Source organism: Lissotriton helveticus, chromosome 7, assembly GCF_964261635.1.
Source record: "Lissotriton helveticus chromosome 7, aLisHel1.1, whole genome shotgun sequence".
Classification (NCBI taxonomy): domain Eukaryota; kingdom Metazoa; phylum Chordata; class Amphibia; order Caudata; family Salamandridae; genus Lissotriton; species Lissotriton helveticus.
Window position 1 is genome coordinate 333203190 of NC_136068.1, and position 13400 is coordinate 333216589.

Here is a 13400-nt window from a genome sequence, read left to right on the forward strand (position 1 = left end):
TGTGGCCATCCTACAATGCTGAAAGTCGGCGTGGGGCGCCCCGTTGGCACGTGAGGCGGCGTCAGTAGCGGACCGATGTGCGAATAGGCCGAAGGCAACACAATGCGCCAAGATCCGGATGGCACCGAGGTGGTGTCCAGCAAGTTGCAGCACTGGTGTGGCCATCCTACAATGCTGAAAGTCGGCGTGGGGCGCCCCGTTGGCCTGTGAGTTTGCGTCAGTAGCGGACCGATGTGCGAATAGGCCGAAGGCAGCACAACGCGCCAAGATCCGGATGGCACCGAGGTGGTGTCTAGTAAGTTGCCGCACTGGTGTGGCCATCCAACAATGCTGAAAGTCGGCGTGGGGCGCCCCGTTGGCCTGTGAGTTTGCGTCAGTAGCGGACCGATGTGCGAATAGGCCGAAGGCAGCACAACGCGCCAAGATCCGGATGGCACCGAGGTGGTGTCTAGTAAGTTGCCGTACTGGTGTGGCCATCCAACAATGCTGAAAGTCGGCGTGGGGCGCCCCGTTGGCCTGTGAGTTTGCGTCAGTAGCGGACCGATGTGCGAATAGGCCGAAGGCAGCACAACGCGCCAAAATCCGGATGGCACCGAGGTGGTGTCTAGTAAGTTGCCGCACTGGTGTGGCCATCCTACAATGCTGAAAGTCGGCGTGGGGCGCCCCGTTGGACTGTGAGATGGCGTCAGTAGCGGACCAATGTGTGAATGGGGCCGAAGGCAGCGCAACAATATTTTCGGAATAGAAGACACCACTAGGCGCTGAGATTCCAAGATCCGGATGGCACCGAGGTGGTGTGTAGCAAGTTGCCGCACTGGTGTGGCCATCCTACAATGCTGAAAGTCGGCGTGGGGCGCCCCGTTGGCCTGTGAGTTTGCGTCAGTAGCGGACCGATGTGCGAATAGGCCGAAGGCAGCACAACGCGCCAAGATCCGGATGGCACCGAGGTGGTGTCTAGTAAGTTGTCGCACTTCTGTGGCCATCCTACAATGTTGAAAGTCGGCGTGGGGCGCCCCGTTGGCCTGTGAGATGGCGTCAGTAGCGGACCGATGTGCGAATGGGGCCAAAGGCAGCGCAACAATATTTTCTGATTTGAAGACACCACAAGGCGCTGAGATGCCAAGATCCGGATGGCACCGAGGTGGTGTCTAGCAAGTTGTGGCACTGGTGTGGCCATCGTACAATGGTAAAAGTCGGCGTGGGGCGCCCTGTTGGCCTGTGAGATGGTGTCAGTAGCGGACTGATGTGTGAATGGGGCCAAAGGCAGCGCAACAATATTTTCTACAATATTTTCGGAGTAGAAGACACCACAAGGCGCTGAGATGCCAAGATCCGGATGGCACCGAGGTGATGTCTAAGTTGCGGACCGATGTGCGAATGGGGCCAAAGGTAGCGTAACAAGATTTTCTGTATGGAAGATACCACTAGGCGTTGAGATGCCAAGATTCGGATGGCACCGAGGTGATGTCTAGCAAGTTGTGCCACTGGTGTGGCCATCGTACAATGGTAAAAGTCGGCGTGGGGCGCCCTATTGGCCTGTGAGATGGTGTCAGTAGCGGACTGATGTGCGAATGGGGCCAAAGGCAGCGCAACAATATTTTCTGACTGACACCACAAGGCGCTGAGATGCCAAGATCCGGATGGCACCGAGGTGATGTCTAAGTTGCGGACTGATGTGCGAATGGGGCCAAAGGCAGCGTAACAATATTTTCTGTATGGAAGATACCACTAGGCGTTGAGATGCCAAGATTCGGATGGCACCGAGGTGATGTCTAGCAAGTTGGTGTGGTCATCCTACAATGCTGAAACTCGGCGTGGGTCACCCCATTAGCCTGTGAGATGGCGTCAGTAGCGGACCGATGTGCGAATAGGCCGAAGGCAGCACAACGCGCCAAGATCCGGATGTCACCGTGGTGGTTTCATAGTTGAGAGGCACTTCATCTGCAGTGGGGCGCCGAGATCCGGATGGCACCGAGGTGATGTCTAGCAAGTTGCTGTACTGGTGTGGTCATCCTACAATGCTGAAATGTAGTGGGGCGCCCATTTACCGTTTCAGTTGCCATTCAGCTGAGTTTCGGCTGCTCTTGATGCTACAGCGACAGGCGGCTGCAAGAGGACTCTCAAAATGGCGGCCTGTTCTTTGGATTTGGGCCTGGTCCACTAAAATGGCCCTGGGACACCTTAGAACTTGGACGCTCGATTTTTTTTTCCTTTCTGTACATGCAAAAAAAGGTAAATGCCCGGTACGTTACACGCTTCATCTGCCACGATGAACTCTCCAGAGGAACCGAAAAAAAATATAGTTGTGGTAACTATACCATGCATCGTCATATGGAGAGGTGGCACCAATTAATTATAGTGCTGCATAAAAGAGAGATTTGGAGGAGAACCCCTGACCTGCTAGTACATTCATCAAAGAAGTGGCACTGAGAGCTTCAGAGGCAAGGGAAACGGTCCCAAATATTTAGAAGAACTTTGGAAAGATTAAAATGACATGTTTAGATTGTGGTAAATTAATTTCATGTGGACAGATGAGTGTTACTCTAATAAATACAGCATATGAACATCATCATAGTCGATGGTTGGTAGAGACATTTTGACTATATCCTGGACCTGCCCGTCCTCGCCCAAAATGGCGCCGGAATAAATGGGACTCGTAACTCCTTGTTGTGTACTGGTTGCAGAACCTTGAAATCACGAGATACGTATGCAGTTTTGAAGCACATGGCGGGCGGGGACGAGAATTGATTGAATATTTCGACATCCCTATTGATATTAAGTTCTGATGTGTTATTGATTACTGTACTATTGAAAGTTCGAATTAACGTCACCCATGGTACTTGCCCGCAAATGTATATCTAGATAATTTTATTGTAACTGGCCCTGTCGTATTTTAATTATAAAATGTACGTCCACCGATTCCGTAACTGTTAGACACCTTAGTTCTTGCAACCTAATGGCCCGCCCGTTACGTTCCTTTACAGTGTAAATGTCTATTCATCATATACGATTACAGTTTGCTCCGTGGCAGGCCCACGTGGTTATAGGCTCGTATTTGTATAATGAAATTTTCACAATAAAGGTTTTTAAAAGAAAACATGGTAGTAGTATATACATTGGTAAAGTTTTTAATAATAGTCACTGTTTTAGAATCATTAAAAGGCAAGTGAAATAAAGCAGACCAATTACATGAAGGGTAAAAGGTATAATACGAAGGAACGCAGTAAAGATAAATGGTCAAGGGCTGTTGTGTTTTCTATTCCTGCAACATAAAGTGATCGATAAGAATCTCATATTCAGGCGTATCGGCGACTAAGACAGCAGGTCGACCCTCTTTTGCTCAACGGCTCCGTCATGGGACGAAGAAACGCTCTTTTTCTCGAAAAAAGAATATATTTTACTTGCAGGACAGTTGTAAAATTTCCGGGAAAGTACATTAGCCTGGAACATTATAACATATATTTAAGAAAAAATAATGTTCTGAAGTAATTAAAAGCGTAATTTTTAGGTGATATGACCAAGGCTTTCATCATTAGAATAAGAAAAGTAAAATGAACCAATGAAAAGTTTTATTAACAAGTCACATGACTTGTTATGCTTACGTTACGCGCTGCGCGCCCCGGATGACTTCCGGATGCGCTAACGCGGCGCGTCATATGACGCATTACGCGACAACGCAGGTCCAGAATATAGTCAAAATGTCTCCACCAACCAGCGGTCGAAACACAACCCCTTTCAGCAGGCTAAATAGTTCTGTTAAATGACAACAGAAGGGACAGGCAACAAGAACCATCAGTCAAAGAGGGGAGGGCTAGTTCTTCTCTACCGGGTTACATTGGGGCGCTACCGGAACTGATCGAATTGGTAGTCTACAGTGTTTCTGGATGTTTCAGACTGAAGCTGGGGTTAGCATGAGAGCAGCACCATTTCGTAGCTCCGTCGTGGCCATTCCGCAACCAATCATGGCAGCCGCTCTTTATCGTTATTTTGGGCGGGGTGGGTGGCGGAGCCGAGCTGTTTTGCAGCCATCATTGTGTGGAGTTCAGTTCATCTCACTAGTTTTGTATTTGTCATGAGGGGTTGTTCCTAATGTTTCTATTTTAGCGAGGTCAAAAAGAGATCCCATTAGTGGCCTACTGATTTTGCTCGATTCCTTTTCTTTTTTTTTTACACGATTTTTCGTTATCTGCAAAGACTAAACAGAGTATTGCGACTCTGTGTTTGTTTGTAAATAGAGAATGAACCAAAGAGAACTAATTCTAAAATAGTAAATACTTGGATAACAATCAATCAAATGGAGAGAGAAGCAGGCACGACGGATTACAACGGGGGCAAAGGCCTGCGTTAACTACCTTTCACTATCTGCAAAGAGAGAGTACTCCTAATAGAAATGAGGGGGGGGGGCACCATTCAAAGCAGATCAGTGTGCATAAACACGAAAATGTTTTCACTTACCACGTACTTGACATTCGACAGCTTATGATATTTGCTATTAAAAAACCATTGAAATTCACTGAAAAAACCATAGGTTATAGACCATATATAGTTAGGAATTAGCATTTACAAAACCTTGAAAATTCACTGAAAAAACCATAGGTTATAGACCATATATAGTTAGGAATTAGCATTTAAAAAACCTTATTTTACTCACACAAAACCATTGAAATTCCATATATAGTTAGTTGCACTAACTATATATCGCGCACCCGCAATCCACTGCTGATCATGTCACATATTACATCATTCATGACATGGTCAGTGACATCACTGATGACATCACTGATGACATCTCAAATGACATCACTGATGACATCACTGATGACATCTCATTTGACATCATTCTTGTGCTAATACGATAAACCTCTTCAGACTCTAATATAACCTTAGATACACTCAGTGTATACAGACACTCACACACTGCCACTCATCCATGGAGTTACTCACACACCCAGTCAGTCATGCAAAGAAACAATCTCACCTCCATTTCTTCAACTATACAGTTAAACACACCTTACTTATTGAAACATATACTAACACATATTTACTCTCTTATACAATCCCTGATACAAGTTCACAATGATCGATACAACCACTCACTCATTCAGTGGCTCTCATGCACAGTTATTTATATATGCCAACTCTCACATGTACTGTGTTTAACATATGTACTTACTATGACATGTAGCATTGAGATATCCATTCACTCATCAATACACTCATGCACACAGTCAACTGCCCATGTAGCTGTTTCCACATGCAGTCTTGAACTCATACACCTAGTGAATAAACTGCTCACACATCTATGCATAGAGTCACACACCTTCCAGCCACCCCCACACAAACTCAATCTGCCATAGAAATACTTGGGCAACCAATTAATAACACATATAGCCTCTCGTATAGCTAATGATCAACACATGCAGCAGTTTACAGAACAACAGACATAATGATGCACAAATTAAGACAGTTTAGTCACTAACCCATGCACTCAGTGAGACACATTTAATCACTCACTCATACATTCAGTCATGCACCTACTAAATCCTTCCTCCAGACACTTATACATCTACTCATTCTTCAATATGTAAAACATATTTAAACTTCACAGAAACACACAGTCACTGGATGACGTCATCAGTGATCTCATCAGTGATGTCATTTGAGATGTCATCAGTGATGTCATCAGTGATGTCACTGACCATGTCATGAATGATGTAATATGTGACATGATCAGCAGTGGATTGCGGGTGCGCGATATATAGTTAGTGCAACTAACTATATATGGAATTTCAATGGTTTTGTGTGAGTAAAATAAGGTTTTTTAAATGCTAATTCCTAACTATATATGGTCTATAACCTATGGTTTTTTCAGTGAATTTTCAAGGTTTTGTAAATGCTAATTCCTAACTATATATGGTCTATAACCTATGGTTTTTTCAGTGAATATATATATATATATATATATATATATATATATATATTACCTACTGGCGGTTGCCAGTAGGTAGTTATAGTTAGGACCTAGTTTACATAGGAAATCCGCAACATTCTATTGGGAATAACTTTGGCGCCGGTTGATGAATCTTCGCGAATTTCTCAAAGAAGATGGCCCGCTCTGCTCCGCTCCTTCCCTGAAAGTTTTGGGGGGATTCGTCAAGTGGGGGCTGAGAAAAAAGGGGTGTCCCAAAACGTGTTTTCCCCATGTTATTTTCCATAGGACGATTAGACACGGCTACAGCCCGAACTGTTGAACGGAATTACAAGAGATTTGGCAAAATGGTAGAGTCTGATTCGCAGATCACGCTTTTGCTTCAATATAAATATATATATATCTAGAAGCGCGCACCGTGCGCGTATCAGGTGTGCGCGAGAGGAATTCTGATTTGCTGTTAGACGTCTGTCAACATTCGGTGGAAACCAGGAAGTGTTGGCCGCCATTTTGTCACTCCGAGGCAGAAGAGAGCCAAAAACAAAAGTGGAGAACGTGAAAAGGGGGCAGGGTAGAGACTCCCTGACCCACTTAGGCCTTCTCATGGGGTCCCTGAAGGAACCCGAAGGCCCCCCCAATTTTTTTTTGTTTTTTAAAAATCGCGAGGTGCGCGCACGGTGCTCGCACCTTCGAGGCAGAAGAGAGTCAAAAACAAAAGTGGAGAACGTGAAAAGGGGAGAGGGTGGAGACTCCCTGCCCCCCTAGGCCTTCTCAGGGGGTCCCTGAAGGACCCCAAAGGGCAAAAAAAATTATTATTTTTTTTTTTTAATCGCGAGGTGTGCGCCTGTTTCTCGCACTTTCGAGGCAGAAGAGAGTCAAAAACAAAAGTGGAGAACGTGAAAAGGGGGCAGGGTAGAGACTCCCTGACCCCCTAGGCCTTCTCAGGGGGTCCCTGAAGGACCCCGAAAGGCAAAAAAACAAATTTTTTTTTTTATCGCGAGGTGTGCGCCTGTTTCTCGCACTTTCGAGGCAGAAGAGAGTCAAAAACAAAAGTGGAGAACGTGAAAAGGGGAGAGGGTGGAGACTCCCTGCCCCCCTAGGCCTTCTCAGGGGGTCCCTGAAGGACCCCAAAGGGCAAAAAAAAAACCATTATTTATTTATTTATTTTAAATCGCGAGGTGCGCGCCTGTTGCTCGCACTTTCGAGGCAGAAGAGAGTCAAAAACAAAAGTGGAGAATATGAAAAGGGGGCAGGGTAGAGACTCCCTGACACCCTAGGCCAGTGGTTCCCAAACTTTTTTGACCTGTTGCTCCCTTGACCTAACCGGCAGTTGGCTGGGCTCCCCACCATTTTTTTACCGGTGGGTGGGTGGGGGGGTATGTACTTCCTGTTGTCTTCCTTAAAGTAATTGGGACGCAATTAAGGTATTATAATGGTTGGAATGCTTGAATTATTAATCTCATCTTTCAGTTTCACTTCACTTATCTATCCATCGTTTTGTCCATTAAACCCCCTTTCACTCACTCATCAATCCTTACATCCACCCTTTCACTCATCTATCCATTCACCATTTCACTTATCAATTCATCCATCCACCCATTCACTTGCCCATCATCTACCCTTTCATTCATCCATCCATCCATCCATCCTTTCACACACCCATCCACCAATTTAATTGCCCATCAGCTGCCGTTTCACTCATCCATCCATCCTTTCACACACCCATCCACCCTTTTACCCATCCATCCACCCTTCCACCCATACATCCATCTATTTACCTTTTCTCTCATCCATACTTCCACTCATTCGCTCATCCATCCTTTCTTTCAATATCTATCCATTCCCCCCTTTCATTCATCCATTCAGCCTTTCAGTAATCCATCCAGTCATTCAGACATTCCTTCACTTATTTACTCACCCACCTTTTCACATGAGCTGAGCCTTTGTCTGCAGAGTTGCAAACAGCAGAGGCCTATCAAAAACGAACTACAGCAAGGAGTGGGTGTGGGTGGGGAGGGGGGGAGGGAGGGTTCACTATACTCCTGCACATAGGCAGACTGAAAACGTAGAAGTCATGAGTCACACATGATGCACTGTGCCAGGATGTGAGGTGACTGTAACATGGTGTTGTTTCCAGGGCTTTAAGTGGTGTAAAAAAACTGGGGGGGTCTCTTCAAAGGGGGTGTTGGATGTAATTAAGAGCGTAGTTTAAAACACCTAGGCTAAAAATCTGCTCTTAGCATAGTGTTGTGCCTGACTCGTATTATGTTATTTCTGTCATTGTATCCAGATATATAATTCAGCAAGTATCATTACACCAACAATAAGCCAGGACTATTGGCTTTGTCAATGGTTGCTAGTTCCTTAAAATAAAAAAGCGGCAACCATGGCTTTGTTTTTTGTTTTTTAATTCTTTTTATTTGAAGGAAAAAAAAACATAAACAAGCAAGGTGGAAAAATTGTCATACAAAGTACCAGTTCATACGAGGAAGGAAAGACATCACAACAAGATCAGCAATCAGATTAAGGAAAGGGAGAGGGAGAGGGGGACATGGGCCGACTCAATACACATATGAAGAAATAGCCAGAATGTGGGGTCAGGGGGGAGAGTGGGACATCAGTGTTATCTACTACAGGCGGTGTACATACATCCCCACGATAATTATTCCTAGGTCCCCACACTCTACACCATTTCCGGGGATGGCCCCGAGCCAAATACACAGTTTTTTCCCTGTACATACACCAGTCCATGTTTTCCTTCCATAATTCGACTGTAGGAGGCCTCTGGGACCCCCACAGCTGAGCAATATCTCGCTTGGCAATCATGGCCCCCAGGGTCACCCACTGTGTCTGGGCAACATTATAATCAGTGGGTTCCCAGACATTTAACAAACAGCGCCTGGCTTCCGGCAAGAGAGCAACCCCCGTCACTTCCTTCATTACCTCATGCACCCCATTCCAGAAAGTAGCAACGTCAGGACATTCCCAAATAATATGGAGAAGTGTCCCCACCTGCCCACACCCCCGCTTACATAGGCCCTCCTCAGAAAAGCCCATTCGAATCAAACGGGGGCCCGTGACGTATACCCTGTGGAGGATTTTGAGTTGTACCAGTCGGAGTCAAGCTGGAATCGCTACCTCCTTGGGAGAGGAGATCGCAGACTGCCAGTCCTCGTCATCTAACTCAAGACCGTCACGGGTCCACAAGTCCCGGAGATGCAATAGGAGGTCCGACCTATCGTTAATTAATTTTTTGTAGATCACGGAGACAGTACTATCAGGTACATGACCATCCAACAATCTATCTTCTAGTGGAGACGATTCCGGAATTACACCCCCCACTGGGAAAACTAACATCAAGGCATGGCGGACTTGAACATAGCGGAAGTACTCTGTGTCACCCAATTCGAACTCCGTCTTTAACATCTCAAACGATTTCACCTGACCCTTGACCCTGAGGTCTCCCACCTTGCTGATACCAATGAGGTCCCACTTATCGAAACCCTTGGTCTTCCACAATTTACCAAGCTTATCCGAGCCAAAAAGCGGGGTCGCTAGAGTTAAGCGGTCTTTCCATCCCATAGAACTAGTTGCGTCCTGCCACACACGCACTGCCATCTTCGTGGGCCCCGAAAAAACCTTAATCACTGTTTTTGAATACAGTGCCCTATAGTAATTACCCCCAGGCAAAAGCCATCTATCCATGGCGAAAGCAGGGTTCAATTCGGGACCATACATACCATGATTAATGGCACCCAATTGAGACGCCCAATAATAACGTTTGATGTCAGGGAGAGCAATACCCCCGTCATACCGCGGGAGCATCAGTTTGGCAAGTGCAATACGGGGTCTACCGTCCCATATCAACTTCCTTTGAAGACCCTCAACTGTACGAAAATAGCTAGCAGGAACTATATCAAAAGTATTCTGGAGGGCATAATGAAAACGAGGCAGAGACATAATTATAAAGAGGGCCGCACGACCAAGCGGCGAAAGCGGGGAAGCTTACGCCAACCCCCGACGTCCTGTTTAAATCTAGTCAAGGGCGAGAGAAGATTCTGTTCAAACCGAGTTGCGGGGTCCAATGAAACATAGATACCGAGGTATTTAAACCCCGATTGCGTCACCTGAATGGGGCAGTTACGTGGGAGAAGAGGGACGTCCCCAGAAAGGACGTATAGATAAGATTTCGTCCAATTAATAATCAGGCCCGAATTTCTACCAAAAGAGGTCAAAACATCATACAAGACCATCAATGACTTCCGAGGCGAGGTCAGATACAGTAAAATGTTATCCGCATAAAGCGAGATGCAATCTTCAAACTCAGAGGACCACCGAATACCCTTCATCGAGGGCTCCCACCGGATCCACACAGCGAGGGGCTCGAGAGCTGAAGCAAACAGGAGCGGTGACAAGGGACAACCCTGACGAGTACCTCTCTCAAGACTAAACGGAAGAGAGACATGACCATTCACCACAATTTGCGCAAGGGGGTCCTCATAGAGAAGCCGCACCCAGCCAATAAAACCGGGTCCAAACCCAAACTTAGCCAACACGGCCCATAAATATGGCCATTCCACAGTATCGAAAGCCATTGTGGCATCCAATGACGCCAAGATGGCCGGCTCCCGCAACGTCGCAGCCCTCGCGAGAACTCCATGTAGACGCCTAAGATTCAGGGCAGTGTTTCTATGCGGGATGAAACCGGATTGATCCGGATGTATCAACCCGCTGATAACGGTAATCAATCGGTTAGCCAGTATTTTTATGAGGATCTTAGGTTCGGCATTCAAAAGAGATATCGGCCGATACGATGCACACTTATCCCTTGGTTTCCCCTCCTTATGAATAACCACAATGGTAGCAAGACGCTGATCACGGGGGAGAGAACCACACTCGCGTGACTCCAAAAACATATCCCGTAAATAGGGAGCCATCTTGTCAGGCCGCAACTTATAAAATTCAATGGCAGACCGTTGGGACCCATAGCTTTCCCTGAACGCAGGGAGCGAATCGCAAGAGCCACCTCATCGGCGGTTATTGCAGCTTCCATTTGTTCCCTATCAACATCAGAAAGACGCGGTAAAGCGATATCACGCAACAATAGGTGTGAGTCTTCCTCCGGCCTATCCGAGACGGAGGAGTAAACTGTCTGGAAGTGATCCGCAAAACATTGAACAATCTCCTCAGGATCGGTGATACGAGCCCCACTCGCTGTCTCAATCACAGGCACCACACGACTAGCTCTGTCTTTCTTGTCCAGCCACGCTATCAGTTTGCCTGCTTTATCTCCCACATCATGTTAAATGTTAAATGTCATATACTTGTAAGGCGCACAGCTGCCCCAGCAAAGGGGCGTCCCGGCGCTGTATACCGCTGGGGAACCCGTCCTGGCTTTCCCTGTGGGATGGTCCCTACTGGGAATCCCCAAGGTGGAGCCAGGCATCCCCGGCGTTGATGGGGCCGTTGTGGAGATTAGGCAAGCTAATGCCCAGAGTTGCCGAGTGGGACCCCAGGTTAGAGTAGGCACCGAGGCGAGAATTGTTGAGTCCGCTGACCCTGGTCCACGACCCTGCCGCGTCGGGAATTGAACCCTGGTCCCGGGCCGACTTCTGCTCCCGGGTCTGCCGCCTCCAACCAGTGAGCCACACCACTCCACTAGACGTCGCTGTTGTTCTCTACTCATGGCCTTAGCTGAGTCAGTAACCAACGCCCTGTATTCCAACTGTTTTAGTCGCAGAACATGTGTCTTAGCACGGGTAACCTCCTGTTCCAGGCCAAGCTCTAAGTCCGCTATCTCTGTCTCGATCTTGACCACCTCCTCATCCCTCTGTTTCTTAACACCCGCGATTAACGACAGGGCCTGGCCCCTAAGGACAGTCTTGAAAGCCTCCCAAAGCGACATCGCAGAAGAAACAGAACCCTCATTTTCCAGAAAATATTGGTCAAAAGATTTTACCAGGTCGGCAAGAGTTTTGGGGTTCCGGAAATACCAGGGATTAATCGGGGCTACCCGTCCCTCAGTCCCGGAATTCAACTCCATTCGGAGCCATAGCGGAGAATGATCGGAAATTCCCCGAGCCAAATGCTTAACCTCAGTAATAGAGAGTGCCTGTGCAGCAGGTACCAAAACATAATCAATCGGTGAGAGGCTACCGTGAGCGCCCGAATGAAACGTGTACTGCCGCTGAGCGGGGTGTAACAATCTCCAGCAATCTACCAGGCCCAGAGTGTCAATGAGATTGTGGAGCCAAGTCTGAGCTCCCTTAAGATCCCTAGGTGGATGTCGATCAACCATACCAGAAACAACAGCATTAAAGTCGCCACCTAATAGCAGTGATCCCTTGGGGAGAGCGAGGATAACCCGCCCCAAGTCCGCAAAAGTAGTTGACTGCAGGCCAGGGGGGACATAGACAGAAACCAGGGAAAGGGTCCGGCCCTCCCACCTACCTGTAAGAGCGACATAGCGCCCTCTATCATCGAGGACAGTGGCGTCAATCTCCAGCGGGAGAGAATTCTTAACAAGGATACCAACCCCCCTGGAGCCAGAGGAAAACCCAGCATGGGCGACCAGACGATACCCCTTTCTATTCATGGCATGACAAGTATTACCTACCAAGTGTGTCTCCTTATGAAGGACAACATCAGGGGAGAGACGTTTTAACAACTGCAGTACTACCCCACGTTTTATCCTATCTCCCAACCCATTCACATTCCAGCTCATCAGTTTCAACCCCCTACCCCCATCCCGAAAAAGAAGAAGATCCAAACCCAGTAAGAATCCAGCACTTCGATCAGAAAGTCTAACAATACATTGCCTTGCGTTGAAAACAAACAAACTCCCCAAAGGAACCCCCATCCCCCCCACCAACATCCCGTTACGAACCCCCCCACCCTGCACCCCTGCGTGAGACTAGAAAGCCACCCCAACTTCCAGTGTGCCTGTCGCCCCCACATCTAACTAGCTACAAAAAGTCAATCAGAGGAGGAAAGAGACCCACCAATAGCCCCGCAATCCCCCAAAATGTCACATCAAATCACATAATAGAATCAGCGAACCACAGTTCGAGGCCAATTAGAGACCCCAGAAACCAGACAGCAGGTGTCTATTCCTATTCCATCGGTCCGCCTTCCACCCCACCAGACTGTTCCTCCTGTGCACGCTGGCTCGGCAGAGTGTCCAGCCAGTCGGCCACCCCCTCCGGTCGATCAAAAAAATAAGTCCGCTCCGCATGTTCGATCCTCAACTTAGCCGGGAAAAGCATAGCGTACTTAAGGCCCATATCACGGAATCTTCTCTTCACCCCTAGGAAACCAAGTCTCTGCTTCTTGACCGATTGGGTAAAGTCCAGGTAAAAGCTGATGGTAGTGTTTTCAAATTTGTTAGGTCCACCCATCCGTGAGGCCTGCAGGATAGCATCTCTATCACGGAAATTAAAGATCCTTGCGATGATAGGCCGCAGTGGGGCAC